Genomic DNA, 8,883 nt, shown 5'->3' with positions numbered 1-8,883 from the left:
GAAAAAATTTATATAAAATTCGGTCGAAAAATTTCACAAATATCCACATCCGGTGGGATTCGTGAGACTCTTCGTCGATCGCACACTACCTGACGTGGGATTACGTTTCTGAAGACCGTTAACGGGACTTAGGGCCCACCTTGTTCGAGATCTCTTTCACCCTTCGCTCTTTTACGGACGTCACGGTAAGTGTCCGCTTGCGATTACCTTCGCAATTGTAAAACGTCTCTCTCTCTCTCTTTCTCTCTCTCTCTCTCTCCCTCCCCCCTCTCTCTTTCTCTTTTTCTTTCTTTGTTTTTTTATTTCTTTTTATTTCTTTTTATTTCTTTTCTTGACGAGCCACGAGACGAAATACTTGACGTTCGAGAACCGTGAGAGTCACGAAAAAAAATAAAACAAAAAAAAAAAGAAAAAAAAAGAAAGGAAAGAAAAAAAAATAATAATAAAATGTCTTCCTTTTCCTTCCTCTAAAATCTTATCATCATATTACAATAAACTTAACTTTGAGAAAAATAATTATTATGTTTATTTTTTTGTATTAATAACACTTATCCTACGTATGTAGATCTGTCTCTAGAAAATTATGATAAATTTTCATCGAAATAAAATTGAAACGTGTACATGCGTATGTATGTTGCGGGGGATTAAACAAAATTTTATAGAACGAAGCTCACTTTCGTAAATGATTATTTATCGCGAGCCACAGAGAATTTTTTATATCGTTGAGAATTGATTGACAAATGTATGAGCAATTATGAAAAAAACAAAAAAAAAATTGATTAGATATAAATACATAGATCTGCTATTAGTAAAATTAAAAGGGGAAATAGTCATTTCAATGCTACCTTCGATCGAATTCTTGAAATTGTTCATTCGACAATTATTGATGAATAAAATTCACCTATAATGAACATTTAAACAATCTTTATATTATAATATTTAAAGCTACTCAGTGTATAGAAATCTCTGATTTAGCGAATGAAATGTTTTAAAAATATGGACCGACTGAGAGAGAAAACAGGTATAAAAAAAACAAAGAGAGAGAGACAGAGAGAAAGAGAGAGGAAGAGAGAAAGAGAGAGAGAGAGAAAAATAAACGAATTCTTTACTTTCTTTCTCTCTCTCTCTCTCTCTCTCTCTCTCTCTCTCTCTCTCATATCATACAACGTAATTTCTCATATATCGTAGAATGTTTCGTGAATCGAGCCATGACGTATGTACGTCACGAGAGATACTTTTGGATTGCCACTCTTTCATTGCGCGTTTCCTCGATAAAAATGCGCCATTTCACGAATGGACTCGATGCACTTCCGGGCCATATAGCTATGTAATACGTATATAGGTATGTGTAAGTACGTGCCCATGAATGGACTTCATGCCATGGTCGCGGAGCAATCCGTGACGCAAGGGCCAATTTAAAGGGCGTTATCGAAAAAGAGAGAAAGAGAAAGAGAGGTAGAGAGAGAGAGAGAGAGAGAGAGGGAGAAAGAGAGAGAGAGAGAGAGAGAGCGCAACCAGGAAGTATGAATATTCATGGTGGTACAATGAAAGCCTCGAGGCACAACGAGCTCTGCTCTCGATTCGCATATTCCATTAAGCTTCCTCGTTTACCGTAATTTAACGATTTCCTACGGCATCTAAAGTCCTTTCAAAATGCTCGTCATAATATATCTTCCGGTCGATCATCGCGCGGGAAATTAAACCATATCAAGCTTGTAATCAATTCTTTCGCTTCTGGCTATTCCTTTAGAAAATCATAACTATCTCTGATTGGGATGTTTCTTCTTTTTTTTTTCTTTTTTTTTTTTTTTTATTCATAAAAACTAGTTCATCTTAATAAGCTATCGCACGCGATATGAAATATTTTTTATTCGTCATTTAAATAATAAATGCATACTTTTTACATGTTGGAAAATCGATACAAGAGTCGCCCTCGCTCGGATTATCGGTCAAATTTTAGAAACTATAGTCGGTACTTATTTGACAATCGTTCTTTGTCGGTAAAACTTCTTTATCGACATCTGATATTTATCTAATAATAATAACAAACTTTGTCGATAAATTATATCTAATAATTTATTAATAAAAAAATATACAAAAATAAGTTTTATGATTTTAAAATCTTAATCTTTATTATATACAAATTATTGCTATTGGCATTTATTAAAAAGTTAAATACAAATGTTAAAGTCTGTTAGTATCGTGCGGTCGGTATTATAGAATACATAGAAAAATAATGATCAACATACTTGGATAAGATAATTTTCCAAAAAAAAAAAAAAAATAAAAAAAAAAAGAACTTTTTTTTTCGTACCATATGTAAATAATCCGGCAATTATAGTGAATGAATTACATTTAAATTATTGTATGAAAATAATTTTTTATTTCATCAAGGAGATAATTTTCATTATTTCTTTTACTTTATTTTGCTTTCTTTTTTATTTTCTTTTACAAATAAAATTTTTAAAATTTTCTTTTGAACGAACTCGCGTTATACATGCTTGCAATCTATGTCTAAATAGAGTCTGATTGATATTTTTAAAAGGAAAAAGAGAAAACAAAATGGAGTCGGTCTCGTTGCAATTAGCAACCGTTTGTAGACAATCTCGAGTAGGTAGGAAAAGAGATGGTGGGTAGACCGTGCCATTGCCGAATGAAAGTACAAAATCCGGATCACTTATCCTGTTCTGAATGTAACGCGTCGCGACTGGGAGGATTCGAAACGCTCTAAGCACGGTGAATCGATTTCATGGGTTGCCGCTATACCTCGAGTAAAGAAAAAAGCGATCTTGGTTTACGTCCGTTTGTTTCGCTCGATGATACTCGAGATCTTTAACGTCGACTAGACGAAGGAAACAAAATCTGTCGCCGACGAGTATATGGATTTCCTTCATTTGCGCGCGCGCGTGTGTGTGTGTGTGTGTGTCAACTTTACGTCACCCTGTCCATATGCACTTCTTCCCGTTTAACCTTTTTGATGGGGACGATTTTTTTATCTCCTTCTTTTATCTTTTCTTTTCTTTTTTCTTTTTGTTTTTTTTTTTTTGTTTTCGATTGGAAGAACGTATTTATAATTTTTTTTTTGCTGTATTTATCTTAAATCGATAATACGACTGAAGCAAAAAATAAGAAGGACCAATTCTGAAGCCGCATTGAAAATATATGAAGAACATGGATAAATCAAGTATTATGAATAAAAAAGAAAGAACGTTTGATAAAGGCATTAAAAACTATATTACTGAAAAAAAAAATGAATTAAATAAATAACTAAAAAAAATTCTATATTAAGAAAAGGAAGCATGCGTAAATTAAATGAATAATTAAAGAAAAAGTTCTATAAGCATTAAATAAGATATATCTATATAAAAAAAAAAAAAAAAAAAAAAAAAAAGAGAGAAAGAAAAATTATAAATAAGTTAAAGAAATAGAAACGATTTGAAAATTATTGAGAATATATGACGGAAATAAATAAATATTTAAATTTGTAAATAATATCTGAAAATGTACATACATGTATGTATCGATTTTATTGAATAGATTATATATAGATGAGTATAGAATTATTTAAGAATGCTATATTTGGCTTTCTATAGGGAAAACAATCACGATTTGATAACATCAGTATTTTATGTATTCAAAAATCAATACTCATGTACCGCAACCATGAGAATATCAAATTCCTTTAGATTTTTATTGATTATTAAATTTTCTTTTAATTTGAGAAAATCCATTGATAGAACGACGAATTTAATTTAATTTACAAAAAATTTCTATCATCTTCAATATTCTTTTACGATCGGAACAATTAATTATCGATCGATTAATTAATCTCATTTGAATTGTTTTACAAATAATTTAAAGATTCGTTTTCTTTTCTTTTCTTTTCTTTTCTTTTTTTTTTCTTTTCTTTAAATAGTTCATCGATATTATTTATTATTATAAAGAAACATTTCGATTTCTTGATTTTGTTGACGAATTAATACAATCTTGATTTTTAATTAATTATATTTTTCATTACGTAATTGATTCAGTTGATATAATTAACTTTCACTTTTAGTTCCTTAGAATTCTAGATTAGATTTTTAACGATTTTCACTGGTTAAATAATGTCATTGTTAACTAAGAATGAATTTCCTTGAAATGTTTCACCAGGGAACACAAACTTCGTTTACTAGCCAATTTCGTAGTTTTCGAGTTAACACGATGAATGCCGCATGTGCTATTGCTGGCCCACGTTAACTTTTCTATTTTGACCTTTTGTGATTATTTTATATTAGATTAAACATAAATTTATATATATATATATATATATATATATATATATATATATAAACACAATTATATCAGATATATTGTGAAATACCTGAAACAAGAGATATTTTATGATGTCGTAATTAAGAAATCACAAAACATAGATAACAGAACAATGTGTGTTCTTTGATCGGCATATCACAATTATAATTATATGTATGAATAAATTAAAAATATAATTTGGCATAATCGAACTGTTCAAAAATCAAATTGATTAACTTCACTTTTTGAATTTCTTTTTTTTTCCTTGAAATTTAAATATCAAAGGACTCGAGTGAGTGCTCACTTTTTATATTCATAATAATAAAAAAAGCCAATCCGATTAAATTCGTACTCTAATGTAAATTGCAATAATGCGATTCAAACGAAGTAGTAGCAAGACCTTTATATGTTCTACGACGTTAATATGAATTTATATCTTAAAGAGAATTTTGAAAAAGGTAAAATTTATTATATTTCATCACATATCTTCACTTTTTGTTTTATAGATTTAATCGATATGGCAATTGAACGTCCAGTTAACAAGTTGTATTTATTAGTTATATTGATATAACTATACCATTGTAACTTAGAATAACTATACCCATGTATAATTTAATTGTAACTTATTGTCTACAAATATTTGTGTACAAATATATATTTTGTACAAATATTTTTGTACAATATTATGTACAAATCGATAGTAGAATCATTAAGATTAATCAAAATTTAATATTCTGATAAGGATTAATGAATAATTTTTTAATGAAAAAAATATGAAATATCTATAAAAGTTTCATTTATTATTTTTTCCCTTAAAATCACACATTATTCGTTTCACGAACAAAATACCCTTTGAAATGATAAAGAAAAAAATTTGTGCAATCATTACTGAATGTTATTAACACGCACACGATATCTATACTCATCAGGTATGCTTGTTAGCTCGACGGGATATCCTTTATGTACATTTTCAATTCTTAGAAATATATCCGAGTTACGGACAAACTAATCACGTACATACGTAAGTTTAGGAGTAATTTCATGTAGACATTAATCAAATTAATACACTCGATGCTTGCAAGCTGTTTCTCTCTCTCTCTCTCTCTCACTCTTTCTTTCTCTCTCTCTCTCTCTCTCTCTCACTCTCTTTGTCTCTCTGTCTCCTTTATTTTCTTTTGCAACAACAATCACGGACATCTCGAAGTACTTGACCACCTGTTATCCTTCGACTTTGGCCTCTCATAAATTTAATGAGACAGAGAGAGAGAGAGAGAGAGAGAGAGAGAGAGAGAGAGAGAGAGAAAGAGAGAGAGAGAGAACGATGCTGTATTTGCACAGCTTGTGTCTTGTTAGACTCTTGAATTAAACTCGAAATTCCAGATTTCTCTGTAGTTCTAACATACTAACGATAAGCTAGGTGCAAATGTAGGTGGTTTTTAAAACGTTATCTTAATTATCATATAAAAATATAGTTAAGACTATTTCGTATCGATAAAATCGTTAAAGTTTGATTTATCGAAAGGTGATTTTGATAATCGATAAATCGAAAAGAATTATTTTATACAACCGACCGTAGCGGTCGATTAGGAAATTTCTAATCTCTCGGGATTAATAATCAGTAAAATATCTATTAAACAATTTGTATTAGAGATCTGTAACGGAATTCGTAAGGAGGAATTCCTTCGAGTTTCCATTTGCAGTAGCATGCGAATTCTCGCTCCAAATAAATCAAGAAATTAAACGAACGGTCACATCGATAATTTAAAAATTATCTAATACCGAAAGATGAACTAACCGAATTTTTTTTTGAAATTTAAAACATTTCTTTTTTCCTCCTTTTTTTTATAAAAACCCGAAATTGCAATTACAGCTTGTAAAACTGGAAGAACCTAATTAGAAACCTATAAAAAACTTCGAAAAGGATTAATTTATACTTTTTTCAAAATCAAATCCTAGGGACTTTTGATCAACCTATGAAGAACACTTTAGAACCATCCTGTATATACTAGATTTTACTATTTTATTTATCAAAGATTTCTTAGATCGTCAATTTATATATTTAGAATAAATATATTTAGGATAAATAAATACGTGAAAAATTATATCAAAATAAAAGTAAAAAAAAGATTTCTAGATTTTGATGAAAAAAAAAAAAGAAAAAATAAGCAAAAAAGAATAAAAAAATAACTAAAAACGAAAAAATAGAAGAATAAATAAATAAAAGAAATTCTTTTCCATGCGAAAGACCCGAATTGTTCCGAATGAGATGACCCATGGATATTATGGCTTAAATAAAAAAAGAAAAAAAAAGATATTTTGTACATAAAAGGAAGAGAAATCATTTGTTTGTTGTTTGCAAAAGACTTTTCTGCGGGAATCACTCGCATGAAATAAAAAAAAATGTTAAAAGTTCTTCGTGAAATTGATTGTCATATTTCATACATCGAATTCAATCGTCTTGTTTCGATGAATATCTCCATCGTTTTCTATTTATAACCGAATCTCATTCAGCATTATCTGCTTCCTCGAAATTTTCTTCAAACTCTTTGGATCATAAAATCTAAAAAATTTTTCATCCGGAGATGAATCTTCCGTGAGAGAAACATTTATGTTTGAATTATACTTGAAAATTTTTAATACGTTACTTTCACTGCTTGAAACCTTTCCAACATATTTTCTAATTCGTTGAACTGCACCTGCAACTACCGAGAATTGAATTTATTTTATTTCATCGTTTTGTTTGGCCTATCTGTCACGTAAATTTTTTTTATTAATTTAATTATAGATTCTGATTCTTTATTTTTATAATATAAATTTTTATTGTATAATTTAATAATAATTTTATAATATATATTTTTATAATATGATATAATATAAATTTTATCATATAAATTTTATAATATAAATTTTTATAATATAATATAATATAATACCAATACTACGATTAATATTGGATTGAAAAATAATTGGTTTTCGTATGATGTTAAGTACAATAATTTCTTTTTTCCTTTTACTAATTATAAAAATTTTTCTAACGAAAAATTTAATTTTTTATTTTCTTAAAATATATTATGACTTTTTCCATGATACATAGATATCTACGATCAATTTGGCAAATTCCATTTTTCCTCAGTTCTTATTTTATTTTTTTTTTTGATTGTTGTTTTTTGTTCATTTAAGAAAACATATAATAGATCTTCGTTGTTAAAAATAATTAACTTAAAGAATGCAAATTTATTATTTACATTGTAAACATTTTTTACGTTCTAAGAATGTAATAATGTATAATTTTACGATGATTCAATTATCTCCAAAGAAATTTCAAAGAAGCCATATATCGCGAGAGTAAAGACTTATTTGTTCTTTCTTTTTAAATAATTAAAAATATTACATTAATGAACTATATTCAGAAAAAGTCATTAATTTTTATTGAATACATTTACAATTAATTACGATTTAAAGAGAAAAGAGAAAAATTTTCGTATTATTTAATTCTTAAATTACGAATAACTTACCTAATTTCTTAAGTGAAAGCTAACAAAAAATATCATTCATGAGTTTTGTTAATAATTGTCGGTCCTATCATTAAAAATATCTTAAAGTCGGACAATATCAATAAAATATAAGAATCGTGCCATCTCATTATTATACGTATAGATATATATTCGAGGATATTTCTTCGAAAGAATAAAATTTATTTTATTTCGCTAATTATATCAATCGTAATTTACAATGAGTGCAATTTCGATGAGATACCTATATCGAGAAGGAAACATGAAAATAAAATAAGAATAAAAAATAAATACACACACACACACATACACACATATATGTATACACACCAGATGCGATATATATATATATATATATATCGCATCTGGTGATATTAATCTCTCGCATTGAACATCGAGCTGCCAATACTTCGAAACGGATAAATTGAAAATCAGATAATAATTCGCCAAAACGATATTCCATAATATTATATTAACGTACGATATGTCTCAATTATCTGATGACAACTCTCAGCATTCGTCTCTATATTGGATTGATTTCTCTTTTATGTCTCGACAAATAAGCTATAAAAGCAATAGCGTATCTTATACATAGTTCGTCGGAACATAACCAATAATCATTTGAAATAGCTCACTATTTATTCTCCTTCATGCAGATCTTTTTAATTTCAAAAAATAATACCTTCGATTTCTAATTATGCGAAGAGTATTTCGAGAAAAAAAAAAAAGAAAAAAAAGAAAACGTTTCTGTTTAATCCCATAAAATATTTGACTCAAGCCAACTCTTTCTCAATAAAAAGAAATATCTTCTTTTATTTGTTGTCTCTCTTTCCTTTTTAATTGTATGTATGCGCTTGTGTGTGCGCGTGTGGGTGTTTTTATCATTGAACGAATTTCTAAAAATTCTAACATATTTTTTGTCCAAAAACGTCGAAATATTTGTAAATGTTTAACGTATTCACATTATACTAAATATTGTCGCAAAGGTATATCCCAAATGTCCCACGTGTAGCATATTGAATTCAAGTGAGTATGTCCGAACGCTAAGTTCATTCGAGTCAATCATATACGTTACGTA

Source organism: Vespa mandarinia, chromosome 14, assembly GCF_050613455.1.
Source record: "Vespa mandarinia isolate Hongniang chromosome 14, ASM5061345v1, whole genome shotgun sequence".
NCBI classification, from domain to species: domain Eukaryota; kingdom Metazoa; phylum Arthropoda; class Insecta; order Hymenoptera; family Vespidae; genus Vespa; species Vespa mandarinia.
The sequence above is the reverse complement of the archived record's forward strand: the minus strand, read 5'-3'. Positions refer to the sequence as shown.